At 39.1% G+C, this 24669-nt stretch overlaps 1 protein-coding gene across 2 annotated transcripts in view; it reads left to right on the forward strand.

The window, feature by feature from the left end:
• The first annotated feature begins 1065 nt into the window (after nucleotides 1-1065).
• nkd1 (NKD inhibitor of WNT signaling pathway 1) overlaps nucleotides 1066-24669 on the forward strand; it is a 53362-nt gene continuing 29758 nt past the window's right edge. Inside the window, exons 1-2 of one of the 2 annotated variants that reach the window (XM_079639584.1) lie at nucleotides 1066-1104; nucleotides 21491-21600. The gene's annotated coding sequence lies outside the window, so the exon portion shown is untranslated. The remainder of the gene's footprint in view (nucleotides 1105-21490; nucleotides 21601-24669) is intronic. The other variant, XM_079639583.1, reaches the window with a different exon arrangement.

Below are 24669 nucleotides of genomic sequence, written 5' to 3' on the forward strand. Positions count from 1 at the left end.
GTCGGTAAATTAGGGAATGAACTTGCGCTCGCGGGGGCGGTTCGACGAAAGGAGGAGGCGAGTTCCCTTGTGCTATTTTCCAGTTTTAGAAAGCAATTCCGCCACTGACCAGGAAAAACCCAGTCTAAAGACACTGGCACGTTGCGCGTTAGTCATATGGTATTTTAAGGGCGCGTGCTTGGCCATTATGTTGCGTGTGAACTACGCACATACACTTTGATTCTCTCATATAAACAGACGCAGCAGTTTTCATTTTAGCAAATCATACATTATTACAAGGAAAAATATTAACACACGAGGGAAATCACTGTTGTGTCCGTGAAGATGTGAAAAAAATCTTTCTAGATAAAAAAAAAAAAAAATCTAGATTAGCCTACACATTTACCCAATTTATACGCCTGTTTAACCGAAGCTAATTTGGGTGGGTTTCTCCCATCATCCCCAATGTCACTTCTCTGTGTTTTACGGCCCTGACGAGAACGTCGGTCTCCTCGGCTGTGAACCGCTCCTGGCGTGCGCTGGCAAACCCGCCGTTATAATAGCAATCCGCGTTGGAAAAAGCGCGCCTGCTCTTAAAAGGAATGTGAGAGGGATGCTCTGATTGATTTAGTTCACGTTACGCCCAAACCACACCTATGAATAATGAACCTACTTCAGACCAACCCCTTTTAGATTTACGCCGGGCGCAAGAGGCATTTATCCCGCCGGGAAAATAGCAACAGCGCCCAAGACCCGCCCACAAGTTTACTTGTGCTTTGCGCTTTGACACTTGCGTTTCAGATCGTTAAAATAGGGCCCAGGGAGTGCATCTCAATACTCAATTTGATGCTTCCTCATTTCCTCGCTTCTCCTTTCTCCAGGCTGTGACCCGGAAACTGATCAAAGTTAGCCATCTTGAAGGACATCTCAATTCTCTAATTGCACTGCGAGGAATCGAGGAGCGAGGACTGAGGAAGCTTCCAGGAGTCGGGGTTCAATCTTCAGCTGGCTGGCAGGAGCTGCCACTGGCATGTCACGTGACCCGTCAGTGGCTGGCTGGCAGCTGCCAGTCTGATTCTGGCATATCACGTGACCTGTCATTGGCTGGCTAGTTGTCTGACTCTGGTAAGTTTCAGAAACCATTGATTTTTGGCAGTTTTTGTCTTTTGTGTTCTTCCCTCTGTAGCTCATTTATCATGCATCTATTGATATGATTATGCTCTTTTGCATAATTGGCGTTTTAGAGAATTTTATCCCAATTAAACCAGTCAAATGGCCATGATCAGACTGGTTGCTTACCGACGCTTTGCTGGGCACTCAATCCAGTCCCATAATAAAAAAATTATCCAGTCATCAATAGCTGTATTAGTTTCAGTGATACTGGCCTTTATGTTGTCTTAGGGGGCCTAAAATGCAAACTTTTGAAAATTGGTTTCAAAGTGCAAGTTTTTGAAAACGATACCGTTATCGTCTCTGCAAAGTACAAAATGCGAATCTGTGAAAACGGTGACGGCATGTAGTACGTGTTTAGTCAATAGGCATGCGCGTTTGGCGTGCGTGCTAGGCTATGTAAAAGAATGCAAGAAAGTGTCCAGGCGCGTAATATTTCTTTCCAAAGTGACACCACTAACACTGTTTTTAGTCGTTTTCGCAAATCCATTTGAATGGAAAAACATCACATCATAATGTGATTTTCCCCCCCACATTCAATTCTATTACTTCAATGAAAGGTTAGAATTTTGTGATTTATGAATTCACAAATAAATGATATGAAAAATGATAAACAATGCAGATTTATTTTCACACCCGCATTTGCTCATATTTACCAAGGGTGCCAATATTAGTGGAGGGCACTGTATGTTTGCTATTCCTTGGATAGCCATATGCTACTAGGTTACTGAAATTTGGAGACATGCTGCTGTCCCGAGAATTTTCGCTTTCTTTCGCTTTCCCCCCCATCTCCACAATGGTTGCATAGGTGCACTGGAATAATCCTATTCCTAAAACGCATTAAACTTTCGTTTACAAAGACATGAAACTCACAGAGTGGTCAGGGGTGTTCACTGATATGCTCGCAGAAAAATCGCTGCAAAAGATGCTTTCCAACAGGTGTTGTACCATTAGTTGTAAAACTGTGGACCTATTTTTCCAAACGCCTCTCACCCATACACTCTTCAGTTGAGAGCTTGAATAATAGACACTCCAGCCTAGTTGGTGGCGGTGGAGTAATACCGTACTTCACAGCACATCCAATACAAGTCAATGGAGTTGGACAAAAACTACGATAAAAACCTGTTGGAACACGCAGTCCATGTTGAGAAGACGGAGAATTGTTGTAGTTGAGCACATTTGTGAGTCAGCTCAAACTGTAGCATCTGTCTTTTCACATGCAAGATAGTTAACGCCACATCAGCTACATACATTTATCAACTAACCATTCAGAGACATCCTGTTGCATTCTACGTGTTGTCACTTCTTCTTGAGTCTCTCCATCTTTGTCTGACTCCGTTTAAACATATAAGGCAGAACAGTTTCTGTCATTTTAGTGTGTGTCTGCGTGAGGTAGCCTAATCGGAGCTGCTAACACACACACAAGCTCTTGAAAATCCCCCTATGTGTCGGGAGCAGCAGCTAATTTGCATTTAAAGGGCCAGACACAAAACAGTTAGAGTTCTCAACGGGCCTGAAAATTACAACCCGACCCGACCTGGCCCGTGGCTTTTAATGCCCGGACCCGATCTAACCTGACACATCATCATGAATTATCTGCCCGAACCCGGCCCGCGGCCCGACGGCCGTATATTTTCTTTCCTCATACACATATTATCATGACCAGCAGACGGGAATTCAAATCAACCTTTAATGGTCACGCCTTTTAACAATACAAACAACTGAAACAATAAACTTTAAATGTATAAATAGGCTATATAAGCGGGCGGGCTCAGCGGGCGGGCTGCACATAACCTATAGAATTTCCATCAGAATCCAGCACCACTCCAAACACTTTCCAGACCTCTGATTTTCCCTCTCCTGTAGTAGCGACGGTGAATTCACCTGCGGCAAGTTTACTTTTCACCAACTCCATCTTCTTCTCCAGGCTAAAGGCATGCACGCAGCGGCGTCAGGTCTGCCCCCACCCCTCTCCATGATGCACGCCACGTTACACGCAGCAGCCAGACTTTCTTTACGGTGAACAGCAGCGATGATTAATATATATATTTTTTTTTTTTTTTTTTCACTGAGCGGAAAAGATTAAGCCCGAGGTCTGACCCGACTCGAGTCATTTGCTAATATTTTCAACCCGGCCCGACCCCGCGGGTCCCGTCGGGTTTGTCGGGCCAATCCGACCCGTTGAGAACTCTAAAAACAGTGCGTTTTTGCTGTCCCTCAAAAAGTGACAACTTTCACATGCTATATAAAAATATCTGTGAGGTATTTTGAGCTATAACTTCTCTCTCTCTCTCTCTCTCTCTCTCTCTCTCTCTCTCTCTCTCTCTCTCTCTCACACACACACACACACACACACACACACACACACACACACACACACACACACACACTGGGGACATCAGAGATTTATTTTACATCTTGTGAAAAGGGCATTTTACCACCCCTTTAATAATACAGGTTTGGAACAACATGAGGGTGAGTAAACAATGACAAACTTTTCATTTTTGGGTGAAGTAATCCTTTAATTCATCCTAATATGTCCCATGTGTGAATGTGTTTTTATAGGTATCAGATGTCTGACCACACACATGTTGACACTGTGAGAGACCTGTTCAAATCTTTTTAACTAGGAATGAAGCTATTGAGCAGAACATTCCATCTGGCTCATAACATTCATTCAAAGTTAGATGGACAGAGAGAAAGAAAGTAACCTTCTTTATTAATTAGTTAGTTAGTGTTGTCTGATTGCTTTGTTCCAAAACAATTTTGATAAGAATGCAACTGTGAAAACAGTTGAATCATCTCATCAGTGTTTAGAGATTCATGGCATTTGTTACTTAATTGTGATAAACTATTGATATTATTGCCGTGTTTTAATTATTTTCCTTTTTATATTACTGAATCATTAATTAATTATTCAAGGCCTTTATTCTGCAGTTTATATAATTAAATCTGATCTTGGTGAGAATAAACTATTGTTAAACTTAAATTTTTTTTTATAAATATATTATAATTAGAGATATAAAAGATAAAAAAGTAAAAACCTGGGGTCAGATTGATGTCATATTTGATTCAACTTTTTACATTTGCCAAACAAATTCTGTGGTCACTGGTGGTGTTTTCCAGCTTAGCGCCATTGCTAAACCAAAATCATTTAAGGATTTAGAAACTATTGGATTTAGGTCGGATGGTCATCTGAAGAGACACTATCACTTTGATGATGAACTTGTTATTTTAGACTTATGAACATTAATAGACACATATCGAAGCTGTTTGATGCACAAGCATCAATGCATCAAGCATTTTTACCATATTTGATGTGCACTGTGTATGCCTCTGCCTTTATATGTTTATATGTGAATAATTACTTTAAAGCTACTGTGTAATTTAAATAGATTCTTAGCAAAAAACACTTTGTTTTTTCAAAATTATTTGTGCTCATTAATGTATAATTACTTCTACTAACTAATCAAGTATTCTCGTAAGTGTAGAATCTGCCATTTACAATACATACGGGTGTGCTGCTCGAATTGCGGTTGCGCCTCCATCTTGAAAATACATTAGCCAAAGAGGGACATACCTGAAAATTCAACCTTCGCCTTTCGCGTTTTTACACTCAGTGGCACCGTAACAAATGCGACGGGGAGATTACTCGCGACTGCTGGCAGATTTGAAATAATACGACCACCTTAGTAGCTAAAACGCCCTCGGAATGGGAGGGGCTAGAAAGTAATATTCAGTTGGTAATCATATACAATTTCACCGCTAGATGGGAGTAATTCCTACACAGTGTAGCTTTAAATAAATCTGTTCATCAAATAAATGTCTCTTCAGAATGACCACACAATTCATATAGATTAAGTTTACAATGTTTTTATTAACTTTTTGAATCGTCAAAGTTTTGGTTACATAGATTTTCAAAGGAGGGGCATAAATCAGGTTTCATTAAAAATATCTTAATTTGTGTTCTGAAGATTAACCATGTAGTCTTATGGGTTTGGAAGGACATGAGGGTGAGTAAATGATGACAGAATATTAATTTGTTTTGGCTGAACCAAGCGTTTAAACTTAACATGATACTTAAATAATTTCACTTCTCGTTTCTATAAATTTCCGTTACATAATCTCCTTAGCTATTTAATTTGACATTCTTCATATGTGAGATTTTACAAACTGGAATTTGATGCAAACCAAATACAATCTTAGCAAATCCATCCAAAGCAATATGAAATATTCACCTTACTGTGCTAAATGTTTTGGCTTAGCGTAAAAGCTCGGCATGGGCTAATTAACTTAGCTGTCATTTGCACAGCTGGGCCTGTAAACGGTATCAATATGACTCCAGACTGCTTTAGCCATTAGCCACCTGCAAGCACCGGCTGAGTCCCTGTACTGCTGCTTTCCTTTCTACATACCCCATGATTTCAGCTTGCAGCTTGATGTTTGTTTTTCTATCATTTGATTTGATTTTGTTTGATGGTTGTTCTGTTGGTGATAAAAGATCAGCAAGAGCTGACCAATTAGCTGTCTCATACTCACCGGGTGCTTGAGAACATCTTAAAGCACTCCAGCTGTTTTTAAAGGGTACTTTGAAGAGCGAATAAATAAATAAATGTGAAAAGGGGTGTCCTGAACAAAGAGAAGAGAAAAGTTTGTTGAATGCTTTTTCATCAAGTTTTTAAAAGAAAGAAGATTCACAGTCCTTGTTGTCCTCCCTTTGACACCAGTCAAACAACAAGGCTTCAGTGCACAAAGTGAACTCATCATAAGCCAAAAGAATTAACATTATACAAATCCCCCCACTCTGACAGTTGGAATGGGCCACTCTCACAGCACAACTCTGCCAGGCTTTCTCTCAGCTGGCTGCATGGTCAGACAGAGCAGAATGTAATGTGGCGCTCGCTACCGGACAATCTGCTCTTTCATCTCTCAGAGGCTATGAGTCTTACATCAGTCTAGAAACTCACGCAGCTTAAAAACTTAGAAGGCAGTGTTTTTCATTTGAGTTGCCCTTTAATTTTTTTCCTCGCAAACCTTTTGATCTAAATCTTCTTAACTTTATATTAACTGCTATGGCCTGTTTGAGGTGGCCGAGCCTTTTCAATCACTGCTCATCTGATTCCAGCAAGTCTGGAAATGAAAGTCTCCGACTCAGTTGCTCGTAGAACCTCGTATAAGAACACGCATTTACAAAACTCCAAAACCTAAATATCATCAGTAGCCTGTATTTGTATATGAGTGTGTATGTGTGTTTGATAGGACAACTGTTAACTTTCTTTGTAATATTGCTAATGACCCACCAAAATAATGTTTTCTTTCTTCCTCTTATGTATCTGTTTGATGTTGTCCTGATGAAATTAGCACTGAAGTGCTATGGTGAGGTAACTGCTAACACAGGAGCTTAAAATGCGTGCTATTCCTTTCAGGCCTCTGATAGAGGTCACAGGCTAAGGATGTCATTACTCACATCAGAAGTATTTCAGGCTGTCTTTGTTTTGTTTATGGTGTCAAAATGAGACAATCCATCTATGAAGCACATTGCCTCTGTGTGTGTTTCTCTTTCTGTGTGATTAGAGAGGTCTAAAACATCCTGTGCAATATGATGCAAAAGTTGCAGTGAAATGCTTTAATAATGCTTAATAGTTAAAGGCTAAGAAGATGGTAGCATCTGTGTATGATAGCAATGTATTGATAAAACATTTCCTGTTTTCTTTGGCGGTTTTGGCGCAAGACCGTGTATGGCCGCTTGGCCAAAAGCTAGAATTGCACTTTGTAACATGTTAAATATAAATATTTATCTTACACAAACTGATCGCTTTTCTTTAGAAGGCCTTTATTAACCCCCCAGAGCCGTGTGGAGCACTTTTATGATGGATAGATGCACTTTTATGTACATTAATGGAAACGGCCATTCACTGCCATTATAAAGCTTGGAAGAGCCAGGACATTTGTTAATATAACTCTGATTGTATTTGTCTGAAAGAAGAATGTCATATACACCTAGGATGACTTGAGGGTGAGTGAATAATGGGCTAATTAGAATTTTTGGGTGAACTATACCTTTAGCATTGATTGCAGTGTGCATTCATCGTAGCATTGTGTTGTTGACAACCTTATGCAAAGTCACAGTATTTATTTCCTTCAAGAGATTTTTGGTCGAGATCTTGTATTGACAGTGGGAGTGTGTGTGTGTAAAAATAAGCTTTACATTTGGTAAGGCTTTGGTACATGGATCTAGGGAACAGAGATACTCACATGCAAATGCCTTACATCCACTAGAGCTGTGGTCAGATTCTCTCATTGGTCAGATTCAGATCAGGTAACTCCCGCTTGAAGACTCTGTGTTCTTCAATGCTTGCTGTGACTGCTCTTGACTGAGTGGTGTTAAATGGGTTTTTGTGTCTGATAGTGTGTGTGTGCGTGTGTGTGTGTGGGTGTTTGTGATACTCTGTCATTGAGCTGTGGGCTCAGATGATTCTGCCTCTCTGGGATCGCTCACCACTCTGCTGCCTTTTCATCTCTTAAGCCACTTGGCCTGCGGACAGACAAGGAGAGAAAAAGAGCGATGGACAACGGGAGGAAGAATGAATGAGCTGAGAGGGATTTCAGGCAATGGAGGGATCGCTGGCTGCACTTCCCCTGTGATCGGGCCCTTTCTTATTTGTCCTCCCACCCTTGGTATTATTCGGCATAAATTCTTTGGAACGCTTTGGTACTGCTTAATTTACATGTATGCCAACAGGCTTTTAATGTATTTAAATCTTGGAAGATGTTCAAAGGAAACCCATAATTCCTCTGAAATAGGCCTTTTGAAGGTTTTATCTCGCTCTTTCTCTCTAGCTAATCTCACAGCCCCTCAGCATGCCACAGCAATTTTGCTAATGCCAATTAAGCTTTGCATTAGCATAAAAACAGCCTTTAAAGTTTCACCCTTTTCATATAAAATAAAGAATAATATTGAATGCTTGACCATTTACAACTTAAAACAAATGTCTTTGGAGCTTTTCACTTACCGGCTACTTCAGGGAAATAAAGCGCTCTTTTTCTGCTGTTCCCGTTGGCGTTCTGGTGAACGGGATAGAGGGAAAAGGTGGGAAGAAATCCCTTAATGACGACTCAACAGATTTCCTTCTAATGAGCAGAAGCTGTTTTGAGACATCTCAAATTCTTCTTTCTCTTCAAATGAAGGTTATGCTATAAATGTTGAACATGCCGGCGCACTGGAGCTCGGCTCTGCAGAAATGTTGTAATTGCCATGCAGTTTTGTTAGGAATCAATTAATTAGCATTAGGGCTGCACTCCAAAGCACCAAGCTGCACACGGCAGAGTTTCATTAGCCAGTAATGTGCAAATGCCACCCAGAGGAGACACGCAAATTCTTTTCAGATTTCTTGCATGTTTGTGTGGAAGTTTAATGCGTTTCTTTTCTCTTTGCCCCATTCTCTGCATGGGAGACTGGGAACATTCCAGTCTCATTTGCTCTCCATTTCTTTCTTTCTCTCTCTGTAGTACATAAAACTGTGGGAACCACGGGACCACTCCCAAGAACACTCAACCCGAGTAAATCCTGCCCACAACTGCTTAAGTGTCATTAGTATGCTTGCACATATAAGGGCAGAAAACGTTAGTTATCATTTTATGAGAGCACATACATTGATTATTCTGCAAAAATATCTGAGCTCTGAGCTGTAAAGTTGTTGTTCTCATTGTTTTTATGATTATTTTAGGATTCTAAATGCTGGATGTCCAGTACTGTTCAAAAGTTTGGCAACTTGAACATATTTGAAAATGTTTTTGTAAAAAAAAAGTCCTTTTTGTTTTGCATTTAGCCTATTTTATAAAAAATACAGTAAAAAAATTAATATTGTGAAATATTATTGCAATTTTTAAAATGTTTTATATTGTAATATATATATACAGGGGCGCCGCTAAGGGGGGAAAAGTTAGGACGATTCTAAGGGCCCACGCACTTTTGGGGCCCCCAGAGATTGATTTTATTAATGGAATAGGTGCGGTGGGGGGCCCGACCTCATATTCTTTCATAGGGCCTAAAATTTCTAGCAGCGCCCCTGTATATATATATATATTTAATTCCTGTGATGGCAAAGCTGTATTTTCAGCATCACTACTCCAGTCTTCAGTATCACATGATCCTTTAGGAATCATTCTAATATGCTGCTCAAGAAACATTTCTTATTATTAATGTTGAAAACAGTTGTGTTGCCTGTTATATTCTGCAGTAACGGCCATGCATCGTTTACAAGATTCTTTGATAAATAGATAGTTCAAAAACAGAAAAAATAAAACACATTCTGACACTTTTGATGAATGCACCATGCTTACTAATCCCAAACTTTTAAACAGTAGCATTTGCTATTGACTGAGCTCAACTTGAATTGAACACAAAATATTTCTGTAATCTCCAGGACTGATTCAGAGTGGAGGTCGCAATTTACTCCCCACAACATGGAGAACAACCTGTCTGGTCTTCTGTAGACCAAAATAGGAAGGAATAAAATTTTAGCATAAACACAGAAATATATACTTTAGTCTGTAGTTTGAAAACCGATATGCGCTTCGCAAATAAATAATTCCGACAAGAACAATGGGTTTTTGATATATGTTTAAAAACTGGGTTTCCAGAAAGCTGCCAACCAAGTAATTGCCTTATAAATAATCTTATCAACTGAGCATGTTCCACTTTTTTCGCTTGGCTGTTGTCGTGTAAGCACTTGTCATTATTTACTTGCGTTTACTGCAGCTCAGCGATGTGAAAAGAACCTCAAAAGCGCCAAAGTAGAGAAAACAGAGAGCACAGAGGAGAGAATGAAATGTTCAACCTATTAGCAGCTAGTCACCGCGACTGACTGTCAGCATAAGGAAGTGCTTTCAACAGCGCTGGCTGTCAGCTGGCATGGCAGCTCATTGCAGATGAGCACGCTCTCTGATTTCTAGCTCCGCGCTTCAGTCGGTATTGATGAAATCAGCCAGACCTTAGATTCTTAGGATCTGTGATGGAGGCATGGAGGATCAAAGCAGGCCAAGTGGCTCAAAATTACATTGACCATCCAGAGCAGAGCGACTCTAAAGAAGGCAATTCTAAGCTGCTGTCTAGCGGTCGCTGAGCAGACCTCAGTTAAAGAATTCACATCAAAGAGGATTGGAAATCTTGTCCCTCTCCCTCCCTCCTCATGGGCTCAATTGAACATTTAGCCTTTGGGATTTGCCTTTTCTCCTCTCATCCTGTTCTAATTCTCATTCTAATGTTTTAAATTACCCGTCCTTTTAAGTAAAGAGCTGTGCTGAAGGAGGCCATTTAGATGAGAAACCTGCTCTTCTCTCCCTGCAATGCCACTTCCTGCTTCATAACATGCTGTTTCTTATTTTAGCGTTTTGATGTGCTATAAAATACCTTCTTTCGTGGTTAATATGTTGCTTCTTATGGAATATAATACACCACTCATGGTACTATGCTACTTTGTCATTTCCACAATATACTCATTACTGTAATCTTCTATGTTTAATCTCAGAGACTTCTTTCGTATAGCTTTAATAGCAAATAAATACGATTGAACTTACAGTACCCTTACAGTACATTCTTTCATATAGGCTACAATCTAGTAGACATGTGACCGTGCTTTTGTCAGAACAAGTAAACAAAAAATCTAGCATGCAGCTTATTCTGTGCAAGGACTGATTGACATGTAAAGCGATCAATCACAATTCGTTTTGTTTTGCTGGTGAGGTTTCTTTCTGTATATATCTGAGATAATTGATCCCACAAAATAAGGCCGTTAAAAAAAAACATGTATTTGAATAATGCTGTGGCAGATTTTGTGAATGATTTAACAGAAAGCATGCTGAAAAGGTTGAAAATGTATAGACTGTAAGTTGCCCGTAGTGGTTTTCATACAGGTCACTTCATAACTAAAAACCCAGCTGCTTAAATATTGATGCACTTGGATATCTAGCCGTTTATTTCCTATCAAACAAATCAAACAAAAAGAGTATTTTTCAAAGGATTGAAGACACTAACCTGGGAAACTTGATCTGTGATTAGTCAAACATATCCTGGTTACCACAACTTTCAGTTTCCAGACAGACTAATACAAAAACATGTCCATCCTTCCCTCACTTGTGAACAAGACCCCAAGAAGATACTTAAACTCCTCCATCTGAGGCAGGAACTCTCCACCAACCTGAAGTGGGCAAGCCACCCTTTTCCGACTGAGGACCATGGCCTCGGATTTGGAGAAGCTGATTCTCATCCCAGCCGCTTCACACCCGGCTGCAAACCGTCCCAGTGCATGCTGAAGTTCCTGGTCTGAAGGGGCCAGCACGACAGCATCATCCGCAAAGAGCAGAGACGAAATTGCGTGGTCCCCAAACCCGAAACCCTCCGGCCCCTGGCTGCGCCTAGAAATTCTGTCCATAAAAATTATGAACAGAACCGGTGACAAAAAGCAGCCCTGCCGGAGTCCAAAATGCACCGGGAACAAGTCTCATCCACCCCCGGTGTACTGCCACCGAGGAGTTTCTTGACTACCTCTGTGACTTCAGCTTGGGTGATGGACAAGTCCACCTCTGATCCCTCAGCCTCTGCTTCCTCAATGGAAGATGTGACAGCGGGATTGAGGAGATCCTCAAAGTATTCCTTCCACCGTCCGACGACATCCCCAGTTGAGGTCAACAGCTGCCCACCACATTGGTGGGGCACTTCTTCCCTCTCCTGAGGTGCCGGAAGGTTTGCCAGAATCTCTTCGAAGCCACCCGGTAGTCCTTCTCCATGGCCTCACCGAACTCCTCCCAGGCCCAAGTTTTTGCCTCCACAACCACCCGGGCTGCACTCTGCTTGGCCTGCCGGTACCTGTCAGCTGCCTCAGAGTCCCACAAGCCAACCAGGACTCCTTCTTCAGCTTGACGGCATCCCTTACTTCCGGTGTCCACCACCGGGTTCGGGGATCAGGGGGGGCGTTCCTCCCAATCACGCCCCTCCAGGTGTCACTGTCACTGCCCAGGTGGGCGTTGAAGTCTCCCAGTAGAACGACGGAGTCCCCAGTTAGAGCACTTTCCAGCACCCCTCCCAGAGACCCCAAGAAGGCCGGGTACTCTACACTGCCGTTTGGTCCGTAGGCACACACGACAGTGAGAGATCTATTCCCGACCCGTAGGCGCAGGGAAACGACCCTCTCGTTCACCGGGGTAAACTCCAACACATGACGGCTGAGCTGGGGGGCTATAAGCAAACCCACACCAGCCCGCCGCCTCTCACCATGGGCATCTCTAGAATGGTGAAGAGTCCATCCTCTCTCAAGGAGTGTGGTTCCAGAGCCCAAGCCGTGTGTGGAGGTGATCCCAACTATCTCTAGTCGGAACCTCTCAACCTCACGCACAATCTCAGGCTCATTCCCCGCCAGCGAGGTGACGCTCCACGTTCCTAAAACTAGATTCCGTGTCCAGGGATCAGGTTGTTGAGGCCCCCACCTTCCACTGCCGCCCGATCCTCTAAGCACCGGCCCCTTACGGTCCCTCCTACAGGTGGTGAGCCCACTGAAAGGCAGCCCCACGTTGCTCTTTCGGGCTGAGCCCGGCCAGAACCCTGTGGGGGAGGCCCGGCAACCAGGCGCTCACATACGAGCCCCAACCCCGGGCATGGCTCCAGGATGGGACCCCAGCTGCGCCATGCAGGGTGACGTCACGGTCCTTGGTTTGGTGTCCATCATAAGGGGTGTTTGAACCGCTCTTAGTCTGAACTGTCGCCTAGGACCTGTTTGCCTTGGGAGACCCTACCAGGGGCATAAAGCCCCGGACAACATAGCTCCTAGGATCATTCAGGTACTCAAACCCCTCCACCACTTAAGGTGGCAGTTCAAGGAGGGGTCTTACTAAATCTAAATCTTACTAAATCAAGAAAGTTTTTTGTTCAAAACCAACCTTTATCTACAGTGACATCAGTCTTTTGTGTACACAAATAGACAAACACCATTTTTAAAAAAATCACTAACAAAGTGTCACTCCATATTTTAATAACCATGTATTAGTTCATGTAATCTTCCGCAGAGGTCATCATACTGGTTATGTTTGTGGTAGAAAAGATATGTGTGGTCTATAAACAGCCTGGCCTTTAGTCTGTATAGAGCTGTGCTTTAAAGGGACCCGTGTTTGAAGCCTCTGCAGTGCCGTTCAAAGCTGCAGCTGTTTTGGCTGCTAGATGATGACAGCTATAACTGATGTTGATTTTGGCATTCATCTTCTGCATCCTCACATGCAAATGATCCAAATCATGCTGAAATGGGTCAGGGCAGAAACAGAAGATGAGATGTGCTGTACGCTGGGAGCGTGTGCATGTCTGGATGCTTGTGTACATCTGTATGTTGTGTGTGTTAAATCCCTGTTACAGTCTGAGCTCTGCAGTCTACAGAGAGCCTAATGAGATATTTAAATGTAAAAATCACAGAGTGAAAACAAGAGAGAGAGTAATTAAGGCAGTGTTTATTGGTTCCCCTTAAGGTCTCCGCTCTGCTTAGTGGAGGGTTTTGTCACATTAAGGGAATACCAAAAGCTTGCCTGTATGTATTAATTTTCTTCACTAATCCCACTTGTGCATGGTGGAATAATATCTCGTATTACAGTGAAGTATGTGGAACACAAATATCCTAACAGGAGCAGATTTACAGCCTCAGCAGTCAGACATAATTGCCCTTAATTTGACAAGATGCTCTTTCCAAACAACTGTCAATTGTTGTGTAATAGTCTACTCTTCTTTTTCTTTCTTTCTTTTTTTTAAAGCAAGGTAGCGATAAAACGAGAGAATGCGCCAGAGATGAACTTGTTGCATGGGATCCACTGAGACAATAGCAGATATAGGAAACAATACAGAGAGAGAGAGAGAGAGAGTGCGTCCTCCCAGACATTCCGCTCTGCCGCACATTTCCCCATCGCCCACAGACCGCCAGAGCTGACATCACTGTGGAAACACGCAGAGGCCACAGGCCCCTCAGCGTCTGCTCTCAATTACACACACACACACACACACACACACACAGTGAAAAATCCTCAGAACACTCACGGTTGGGAAAGGGCTTCAGAAGGTTATTAAACCTGCTAGAAAGACCTCCACTAAATAAACCTGCTGTGGGGCAGCATCAGCAGCCAGAAAACTGGGAGAACCCGGGAAACAGACTGAACACACATTGTGTGCATTGCTTGGTGTGGAGTGAGAATTATGTAGGCATTGCATATTGTATAGTACATTGGAGTATGGGCCTGTTATACTGAATGGATTGCGCTATTGAAATTATATTTTAAATGTACTAGAGTGGCCAAATACTGAGAATTATGACAAGATTCATGTTTGATATCCACACTACCATTTAAAATACCGGTAACACTTTACAATAAGGGTGCACTAATAAGCATTAATTCATGCTTAACTAATGCACAGATAATACTGAATTAATGTATTACTAATGATTATCTAAGCTATTCATTAATGATTGCCTCATTAGAAACTAATGAAGAGTCTGTCTGGTTAATATATTAGTTCATATATGAATTGTTATTAATTAAATATGTAATTGTGGATTAATTCCATAATCACTTATTTTATTAACTAATAGTGTTCATTAATTTGTTAATTACCACAATGAGCCCAATATGCATTAATACATTATTAATTACAGCATTAGTAGTGTGACAATTACTACAATTACTAGATGAGTAAAGTTACTCAACAAGTAAAGTCACAACATAATGATTGTTAGCTAATGATTAATTAATCATTAATGACCATCACTAGAGTTTATAAAAGCTGTTTATTAAACACTGGTTTCCAAAAACATTGTAGTAATTGACACACTACTAATGCTGTAATTAATAATGTATTAATGCATATTAGTTTACCTGTATTATCTGGAAGTTGAAATATAAGGCTTTGGCTCATTGTGGTAATTAACAAATTAATGAACACTATTAGTTAATAAAATAAGTGATTATGGAATTAATACACACTTACATATTTAATTAATAACAATTCATATATGAACTAATATATTAACCAGACAGACTCTTCATTAGTTGCTAATGAGGCAATCATTAATAGCTTAGATAATCATTAGTAATACATTAATTCAGTATTATCTGTGCATTAGTTAAGCATGAATTAATGCGTATTAGTGCACCCTTATTGTAAAGTGTTACCAAAATACCCCCAAATTATGTTTATTCCGCAGGAATGCACTAAACAGATCAAAAGCGACAGTTAAGACATTTATAATTTCCATATTTAAAATAAATGCTGTTCTTTTTAATTTTTTATTCATCAAAGAATCCAGAAATAAAATGTAGCATGGTTTCCAAAAAAAAAAAAATTTCAATATATTCATATATTAATAATATTAAGCAGCACGATAACAAAATGTTTGTTGAGCAACAAATCATCATATTAAATGATTTCTGAAGGAAATCACAGGAATAATTAAGCTTTAAAATATAAAACATTGTGAAATATTATTACAATATTAAATAACTATCACTGGTTTTATTGTATTTTTGTTCTAATAAATGCTGCATTGGTGAGCATAAGAGCAAACATTCTTTCAAAAACAAAACAAACTAAATTTATCGACCTCAAAGTTTTGAACGGTAGTTTACGTTTTTGCATTTCTTCATTTCACTTATAGCTACTCTAACTTAACGGTATTGAAACTTTAAACTTCAGTGCAGCATATATTGTTGTGTCGTATCATAAATGAATTGCACTGTTCCTCATTTGTAAGTCACTTTGGATTAAAGCATCTGGTAAATTAATAAACCTAATAAGAAAAATTTACAAAGAGACATAGAAAAACTATTCTATAGATTACAGTAGTTGCCAGTAAGTTCTTTCCCAGTAGCGTAATTGGAATTCTGAGTGTAAAAAAAAACATCTTCATAATTCTTCTTGTGTTTTTCTTCCATTCTGCATCTCTTGGTCACATTCTCGCTCACTTTCCTGCATTCTTTATTTTTCATGGCTGACTGACTTCCATTTTCAGTTTGGCAGGGAGTGATGTTTTGAAAAGCATTCCTCTGATTTAACATAAAGTGAGAGGGTTTGAACTCCTATCGGTATATTAGAATATTCATCTGGGATTATGGCAGAGTTAATGGGGAAGGATCAAAGTTCAGAAGCCTTTGAAAAGAGAGAACATAAGACATTGCGGATAACTTGATAGATTGTTATAAACACTGGAAAGGTCAACTTCGACTGCAGAGCCAGTCATTACTGTTTTTATTAGTTCATATTATATACTGTTTCAGTAAAAGACCAAAAAGGCAACAGATTGGCTGAGATGGAGTTTAAATAACTATAATTTCTGTTTATTTGGCATACATAAAAGTATTTCATTTTTTTTGTGAATTTTCTTTTTCTTTTTTAGGACCATGAAGCACATTATAGGTTGGCTTAAGCATAACCGCTATTGCTGAATAATTTAGGCCTATATAGATTGATGTATATGGAATAAATCTCTTTGGTGACTGATTACTTTATTTTTAGCACATTTTATTTTGATCCTGCATGCAAGTCTTGCAAGTTTTTCATTAGTGTTACGCCATATATGATGTGTATAACTTTTTTTTCAATACCTATTCCAGCTTAATATACAAATTCAACTACTGTATAAGTAAGCCATTTGTTGACTGATTCCTGAAATGCTCTATACCATATAGTGTCAACCATTATTTTCCATTATTTTGGAATTCCTTTTAGTGACCCTAATAACACAGGAATTACTAACTTCACCTTTAAAAACAGATGATAAAAGGTTGATAAAAATGTTCTAAGCTCTAAGACTATTCCAATCGAAACCTAAAATCTAACTGCTTTGAAATGATGTTCCAGGACCAACAGGGTTGTTGTTCCAGGAACATTTTAAATCATCATATAAAAGTCTGTCACAACAGACCTTAGTCAGGGCAGGGGTAGTGCCATATTTTATGTTTGACAGGAATGAAAACAAGACTATGAGGGATAGAGTGCGTTCAGTGGATTGTACTGTTGTTCATCAAGATATTGATTTTTCAACTGATCCTGAACTTTCAGTATGAAAAAACTCCATAAAACTTTATGGCCGTATAACTTTATTTAAAAAGTTGATCGTGAAAATGACGTGATCTAGGACCTTTATGTAGTGCGTGCCATTGTACTGATACGTTGTCTAGCATCGTTTTCATCTCAAATTCAATATTTATCTAACCTGACTAATGTCTATTACAAATTGCAGAGTACAAAATGAAACTGCTTTGATGCCTTTTTTCATTTCTTAGAGTATTGTGTGTGTGTGCGTGCGTGCGTGCGTGCGCGTATTTCTAAATGAGATAGATGTTTATTGTTTTCATAGGTGTTGCTATTCTTTTTGGTGAATAATAAACAGATGGTGAAAAACATCTAGCAGTATGAGAAAGATTGAAGTGGAGTGATCATGGGAAAGAGAAAAAGAGTGGACGTAAAGGGGGGAAATCAGGCCTAATAGAGGAGGCCCATACGTTCTCCAGATGTTCTCCTCCACGCAGCTGAGACATGAAGAAGAAAAGGCCCTGACACACACACACACACACACACACACACACACACACACACACACACACACACACACACACACACACACACACACAGCCTCTCTTTATGGTAGATAAGGGCTGGTTAGCATCACGTCCACGTCCAGAGAGCTCAGACCTCACCCCCTCCTCTTTTACATGTGAAACCCTGAGAAGGACAGACTTGTTCATTATTTTACATTTCATGAATTCATCCCAAGCATTCCAGATTTTTATTTTTTTTGTCTGGTATCAATTTTTTGAAGCATTTAATAGTAAACCAACAATAGTATGAAAGAACAACCAGCCCTCAACATCTCAACAAACACCCATCCATGTCTCTTTTTCCCTTTCCATCTTTCCCACATTCCTTTCTCTTACCCTCTCTCTCCCTCCCTCATCTTCAGGGAATACTTTGAATGGCATTGTTTCTTTGTTCAGGCTTTGTTTTCCCTTAGTACAGGCACACACTCTCACAAACACATGACCTAACACACACACACACAGGCACTGTCGCACTCCGAGGAACATTTTCCCAGGCCTTGAAGGGGCAACACAACACTAGCCTAATGCTCGGGTTCAGATGACATCACCAGGCCCTTAAGAAGAATCCTCCCACACCTCCTCCCCTCCATTCACACGCACTCTCTCACGCATCCCTCCTGCCCTCTCACTCGCTATAAACACCACGCCAATTTACTGTTACTGGATCATCACATAGGAAAATCAAATCAATCAATCACAGCATCATCCTCCTGGATGAGGAGAGCTCTTCTCTTCTCTTCTCTTCTCTTCTCTTCTCTTCTCTTCTCTTCTCTTCTCTTCTCTTCTCTTCTCTTCTCTTCTCTTCTCTTCTCTTCTCTTCTCTTCTCTTCTCTTCTCTTCTCTTCTCTTCTCTTCTCTTCTCTTCTCTTCTCTTCTCTGAAAGTGCTTCAGGGAATGTGTGTGTGGGTGTATGTCCTGAAGGATCACAGTTGGGTGGGCCCATGCTGGACATCAGGGCATCACATAGTGACCTTTCCTTCAAGGGTCAGTGAACCCTGTGTGTATTAGTGAGTTCATGGAGACTTTCACCAGAGCGCTTAAATGCGCCATCTCACCAGCAGAGAGAAAGAGAGAGTATAGAGTATCTTCCCTGTTCTGTCTGAAACTGAACAAATGCAAATTATACTACATTCTTAAATGAGGGTTCCAAAGAGGAGTTTTCACAGATATGCCAGAAGAGCAAATTTTTTTGGGTTCCCCAAATAACCTTTCAATAAACAGTTTGTTTTAAAAGTTTGAAGAACATTTTAATAATCTAGAAACTTTTCGTAACACTTTTGTTCAGGGACCAATACTCACTTTTAACTATAGTTGCTTATTAGCATGCATATTACTAGGATATTTGCTGTTTATATAAAGCACATGAAAGACTTATTCTGCATGAGCATGTTCTACATCCCTTAATCCTACCAACTACCTTACTAATAAACAGCAATTATGAGTTTATTGAGGCAAAAGTCAATAGTTATTTAACAGTGAGAATTGGACCCTACCAACATTTTTGGAATGTCACACCATTAGAAACAAGGACCCTTTGAATTTATTGCTATTTTTCTTTTCTTTTATTTGCCATTGATGCTTTGGCAATATTGCAACCGATGATGAAATTGAAAATTGAGAGAAAGAAATAGCTTTTGATCAAAGATCTGGGTGCTTCTTTTTATATATTTATTTACAGTTTTTCTCAGTCGCTTTGGTGCATTTCTCACATCACTATTTACATTTGCACAACAGTTAGTTCAACCTCCACAACATTTAGTCATTTGTGCACATCATAGTAGCAGTTTCTCATTCCTTCGAACAAATTGCAAATGCTTTTGGACATGCATCAATTGCTTTCATACAACTCTCTACTGTTTTCTAACATTATCATTTGCTTATGTCATGTCAGTCTAAATTAACTATACTTGTGAATGCTGAATAGTCATTCCATATAAAACTAGAACAGGTTTATGGATGAAATTAAGAATGATTCTCCATCTCTTTACACATTTTTTACATTAATTTTAAACTGGTTTGTTCAAATAGTGATTTTTGTAAAATGATTTTGTTCACACAGATATACTCTTACAAATTTGTCAAACTGAGATAGATAGATAGATAGATAGATAGGTAGATAGATAGATAGATAGATAGATAGATAGATAGATAGATAGATAGATAGATAGATAGATAGATAGATAGATAGATAGATAGATAGATAGATAGATAGAGTATACTGTATAGATAGATGGATACACTCTGAAGTGCATTGAGACACTCAGTATCGTTTGGTTGGTTATTCATTATGAAGTAGGCCTATCTGTTGTCCATTGAAGAACAAAAACATGTCCTGAATTAATGATTCTCTTAGGCCATGAAACAGCTGGCTCACACTAGACCTTTGCTTCCTCTTATGCTCATACATCTGTCGTTCCCACCATTCCGGTCTCTTCTGTTTCTTAGGCATATGCTCTCCTGTTCTCTTCTCCCATTTGTCATGTTAAGACATGATTTGCAATAATCAGTCTAACTTTATCTAAGTCCTGTTTTCTATTATAATAAATTATAAATAATAATTTTAATTTTTAATGATTATTTTACAAATATGTTTAAATTCTAAGCCTGAATACATTAATTATACTTTCAAATGTATACACTTTTTTATTTTATTAGTCCAACTGATTCTGTGCAATGGTCTCCAGCCCTATGTGCAGTTTTTGTCCAAATCTCTAAAAATCCACACCTATTCATGTACTTTTGAACACAATGCTTTAAATAGTTTTCAAACAATAGAACTAAATACTTTATTTAGCATATAAATACTTTTTTTTTTTTTACCATACATCAAAACACTGTTTAAAGAAACAATCAACACCTCGGTAAGTTTATTGAGTAACTGGTAAATTATTATTTAATCTGTGAGCCTTAACTATATAAACAGGGGCAAGTGTGATGATTTGACATCATGAATAGCTGCATGATTGTTTGACAATCACACTCATACTGTTGCTAATATGGGTGCTGAGAATTATGTGTTCATTTTGTCTTTGTTTTTTAAATGCTTTATAGAAGAATAAAATATTTTTTTAATGAATTTATGAAGAAGAAATCTCTGGACAATGTTGTATCTAATGGCGCTTTAATAATAGGAATCAAAACATTTAAAGGGGACTTAATAGGAGATTTAGTAGGAATCTGTACTTGCAACTACACATTAAGTTCGTAGTAGTAAGAATTTTGTGACTTAAGGGGTCAGAGAGAGAGAGAGAAAGTGAATAGCCATGTAAAACTAAACTGGTTGTTTTACATATACAAAACTTTGACTAACAATGATTAAAAATAAATAAAGTATCTCCCCTTTAACATTACAAAAACATTAACAAATCTTATACCCAAAACGTTTGAACTGTAGTGTAATTTTAATTTGAGAAATTCTTTCTTAATCATTTGAGTTTATCTTTGATGGATAAAGAGCTTTACATAATAAATAATTCAGAATAACAAACAATGTTTCCTGTTTCAATGGGTTAAGGTTTGGCATAGCTTTGAGCAAACTGATTTCTATATACGTGGTGAACAGGTTAGGCAATTTTAAACATGCACACAGATTGTTCTACAAACATTCTTTGCACTGTGATGCTATTTAAAGTAGAAGAGCTGAATGTGCCCATGTATTCAGTACAGTAGAGCTGACCCAGGCTGTGCGTGAGACTAAAGCATGTTTTTCTTCCTCAAGGTCCTCTGAACACTCACAGAAGGCCAATGGCAGGTCATGACAGTAGAGCATGTGCACGTACATGCTCACAGACAGTCACACAAAAGTCAAGTGGTTTATTAAAAGGGAAGGTGAGTCCACACGCAAGCAAAGGAACACACACATCTGCTGAATGTGTCAGGGGGAGCAGGGATTCTGGGGAGAGGTGAGAGATCCTGCCAGGCATTTTGATTAAATCCTAGAGGAAATTGTAACTTCCTCTCGCAAAGGACAAGGTCCCAGATCAACACACACACACACAAAACTAAGCATACACTATTGCTTCGTCCAGCTTAAACCTTTAAATTGGTTCTGACTAGAGAGAAGAGAGTATAGACAGAATAGGAGAACAATTCAAACCTATAGAAAGAGATGACAATTTGATATGGGAATATATAGAAAAAATACAGCTGTTGTATCTGAATACAACATTCAACATTCTGTGGTCAAGTTTTTCCCAGACCGTTTCCACATGCAACTAATTTCCTGCATAGCTGTGCTAGTTTGACGTTTCTCCTGTCACTCAAGGATCTCTTTCTCTATCGTAATAATATACTTTCTCAAAAAAAGTGAGAAAGTGGGGTCTTTTGGGGGGCGATTATAGGGGGTGTTGGATGGCAGAGCTGGAGGCAGGTTAAATACACATTAATTGCCTATTAATGTGTTCCATGAATAATTTCCATAAATAAGTCTGTGACATAAGACTTATTCATGTTTCCTTTTTATTTATTTTTATCGATTGCAAAAATTAACTAGATTAATCACAATTTTTTTTCTGTGACTATAAAATATATTAAAAAACGTAAGTTTTTTTATGGTGATTAATCATGATTAATGTAATAATTTAATGTAGAAACAAAGACAGTATATTTTAAATATTTGTCTAACTGGTAGGAAATCTACAGAAATTGAATACAGTAGAAAACATTTTGCGCTGCATACATTTTTAATTATATATAGATTAATCCTTATTAAAGTTACAAAAGTTCTTTAGTCAAGAGCAGTGAGTCATTTTCTCTGTTCCCTTTGTTCTTTGATTAACTTTACTGAAACAGTAAAGTTACTAAAGTTAGCTGCTGTCCCTTTAAGTTCTGCCGCTGCTGACAGAGACCCGGATCTCACACGAGCCCTCATTCTCTCACAAAGCTCCACGTTCATTTAAGACTTTATTTAACTAATTTAAGACTGCTCAGTCTGCTCTTATGAGGATGGGCCAACTCGACAAAACTTTAAGCTGATTCTGTCGCGCTTCTTTTTGTGTTATTAATGTGTGTGTGTGTCACAGACAGCGCACTCAATTTGTCTTGGCTTGAATGGTTTAATATCAGGCCTAAACAGTCTTTAAGCCAGAACGTTTAGCATATATGACAGCATGTTGTCGTAAATAAATAAATAAATAAAACAATTAGGATAAAATACCCCCCCCCCCACACACACACACACACACACACAAAACAATCATTGTTAATACATAGGCCTAATTTTCAAAGACACAAAGCATAGGCAATTTTTTTTCAGGATACATGTAGATGCTGAAACGTATGATATGGATGTATCTGCAACATTTAAACGTAGCATTATTACGTTTTTACAACTACACAACGTTAACTATTTACAAATATTTCATATCATGTAGATGCAGTCATGGCCAAAATTGTTGGCACCCCTGGTAAATATGATCAAAACTGGCTGTAAAAAATAAATCTGCATTGTTCATCCTTTTGATCTTTCATTCAAAAAATTGCCAAAATTCTAACCTTTCATTGAAGCAAGAGAATTGAAAGTGGGACTAAATCACATTATGAAATAAATGTTTTTCTCCAAAACACGTTGGCCACAATTATTGGCACCCTTTTATTAAATACTTTTTGCAACCTCCTTTTGCCAAGATAACAGCTCTGAGTCTTCTCCTATAATGCCTGATGAGTTTGGAGAACACCTGACAAGAGATCAGAGACCATTCCTCCACACAGAATCTTTCCAGATCCTGCAGATTCCCAGATCCATGATGGTGCTTCTTCTCTTCAGTTCAGCCCACTCATTTTCTATAGGGTTCAGGCCAGGGACTGGGATGGCCATTGCAGATCTTGGTTTTGTGCTCAGTGACCCATTTTTGTTTTGATTTTGATATTTGTTTTTGGATCACTGTCCTGTTGGAAGATCCAAACATGGCCCGTTATAAGATTTCTAGCCCCGGCTGTTAGGTTTCGATTTTTTATCTGTTGGTATTTGATCCAATCCATGATGTCATGTATCTGAACAAGATGTCCAGGACCTCTGGCAGAAAATTAGGCCCACAGCAGTAAAGATACAGCAGAGTATTTCATTTTACACATGGGGTACTTTTTTATCCCTGTGTGCACCAAACCCATCTTAAGTGTTTGCTGCCAAAAAAGCAATTTTTTTGTTTCATCTGATAATTGTGGCCAACGTGTTTTGGAGAAAAACATTTATTTCATAATGTGATTTAGCCCCACTTTCAATTCTCTTGCTTCAATGAAAGGTTAGAATTTTGGCAATTTTTTGAATGAAAGATCAAAAGGATAAACAATGCAGATTTATTTTTTACAGCCAGTTTTGATCATATTTACCAGGGGTGCCAACAATTTTGGCCATGACTGTATAATTTCCCTTTTATAGATAAACGTAAGAGATCCCTTAACCCTACTCTTAAACCTAACCTCTTTGTGAGCCCCACATGGCAACCTACAACCCAGTTGCGTTGTTGATGTCTGTCTGCGCAGGTAGTAGATGAAGAAAGTTGAATTGCGTCATTGGCAGAAATGGGAAGAGAAGACTCCGTGGTAAAAATTTAACAGTTTCCGTTTTTTTTTCTGTAATCCTTTGGCTGGCGTTACACACCTTTCCAATGTGATTACGCGCATGGCGCGTCGCAGACCAGCACAAGACGAACAATTATGATTAAAAAGTATATATTTTTTTATTTGTTTTAGAAAATGACTGATCGTTTCACTAGATAAGACCCTTATTTCTCGACTGGGCTCGTGTAGAGACTTTGAAGCTGCATTGAGACGGACATTTGAACCTTCTTTTGAACATTGGGATAGATGGTTGCCATTGAAGTCCATTGTGTAGAAAAAGCCTGGAATGTTTTCCTCAAAAACCCTCATTTCTTTTTGACTGAAGAAAGACATGGATAT

The sequence above is a fragment of the Phoxinus phoxinus genome, assembly GCF_949152265.1.
Source record: "Phoxinus phoxinus genome assembly, chromosome: 2".
Lineage (NCBI taxonomy): Eukaryota > Metazoa > Chordata > Actinopteri > Cypriniformes > Leuciscidae > Phoxinus > Phoxinus phoxinus.